The sequence below is a fragment of the Macrobrachium rosenbergii genome, chromosome 13, assembly GCF_040412425.1.
Source record: "Macrobrachium rosenbergii isolate ZJJX-2024 chromosome 13, ASM4041242v1, whole genome shotgun sequence".
In the NCBI taxonomy this organism is placed as follows: domain Eukaryota; kingdom Metazoa; phylum Arthropoda; class Malacostraca; order Decapoda; family Palaemonidae; genus Macrobrachium; species Macrobrachium rosenbergii.
In genome coordinates, this window is record NC_089753.1 from 42,211,413 (window position 1) to 42,213,089 (window position 1,677).

Genomic DNA, 1,677 nt, shown 5'->3' on the forward strand with positions numbered 1-1,677 from the left:
CCAGTGACTCCTTTATTTGATCTTGCTGCTTAGCCTACCGGCGACTCCTTTATTTGCTTTTGCTGCTTTGTTTACCGGCGAGTGCTGTGTTTGATTTTGCTGCTTTGTCAACCAGCGACTTCTTTATTTGCTTTTGTTACCTTGTCTACTGGTGACTGCTACATTTGCTTTTGCTGCTTTGCCTGATGAGAGTGGTCCCTTTTTTTTATGTTCCCTTTGGAAGTCGCGGAGGGAAAATTTATCGAGTGATTTGCTCCCTGATATCACCTCCAAGTGAGCGTTTCTTTTCTGGCGGCGGTGATTTGAGAGAGAGAGAGAGAGAGAGAGAGAGAGAGAGAGAGAGAGAGAGAGAGAGAGAGAGAATGCTATATTTGTTGTTTTGAAAATGTGCTTCTCCGCACATGTGTGTGTGTGGTATGTATGAGAGAGAGAGAGAGAGAGAGAGAGAGAGAGAGAGGAGAGTTTCTGGTGTTGGAGAATGCTTTATTTGTTGTTTCTTCCTTCTCTTTATATGCCTGTATGCATGTGTGTGTGTGGTATGTATAAGCGAGAGAGAGAGAGAGACAGAGAGAGAGAGAGAGAGAGAGAGAGAGAGAATTTTTCTTTTGTGTTGGTTCTGTCCACTGAATAATTTGGGCAGAGGTTAGGGGGCCGGGTTTATAGATATGCCAGAGTTTTCTGCTCGCCTACGATTGCTATCGCATGCAGAGCCTAACAGGATTTTTCTGAGTTCTTTTATCCGATGTTCTTTTCACTCTTTGGATTTCTGTTCAGTTTGACTTTGAAGACTGAGGAACCTCTTATTATACAGTAGTGATGGTGCTTGTTTGTAGTATTAGATTGTGTAAAGTAAAAGTTGACAGCTATGATTTGGAGTATTATGGCAAGGATAATGTAGGTTGCTTGAATCATTTGGTATTATATATATATATATATATATATATATATATATATATATATATATATATATATATATATATATATGTGTGTGTGTGTGTGTGTGTGTGATTATTAGAATTATTTATAAGATCTGTCGTTGAAGGACCATCTACTGAGTTTTATAACTTATACCGCAAACTCAGTATCCTTAACTAATCTGCATGTCATGAATAGTGCAATCTGAATAAGAGGTACGATTTTTCATTGTCCATTATTGTATTTTTATGAATGAAAAAAATTACTTCTTTTTTATCATCAGACTTACGGTTTCAGCTGAATAAATTGAAAGATATAACAACCATTTTTTGAGGGGTATCGCCGGAAAGATATTAATTTCTCCAACTTCTTTTTTAGGAATTTAATTTAAGTTATCCAGATTTTACAAGCGTCGGAGGAAGGCTGGATTGTAAACCATTCTGTTTTTTTTCAAAACCTCATTTGAATTTCAAATCAACATTTGAAACTACCAGTTTTTTTATGTTTTTTTTTCTACTTTATTTTTCTAACGTGGAATGCAGTTTTTAAATACCTCTTGTCAGATTTTTTACATAGTTTGTATTTGTATTTCAGTGGGAGTATTTAACTCAAGTATGTTTTTTAGTCGATTTTTTTCAATTTTATGTTGTTTCCTTATTCGTATACTGAGTTATACCTTCAAGTGTTTGTTGCAATACATGTAGGCTATTGAAAGTATGGCCTTTCTCCATAACAAATTGGAAATAAGTTTTTTTTTTTGCA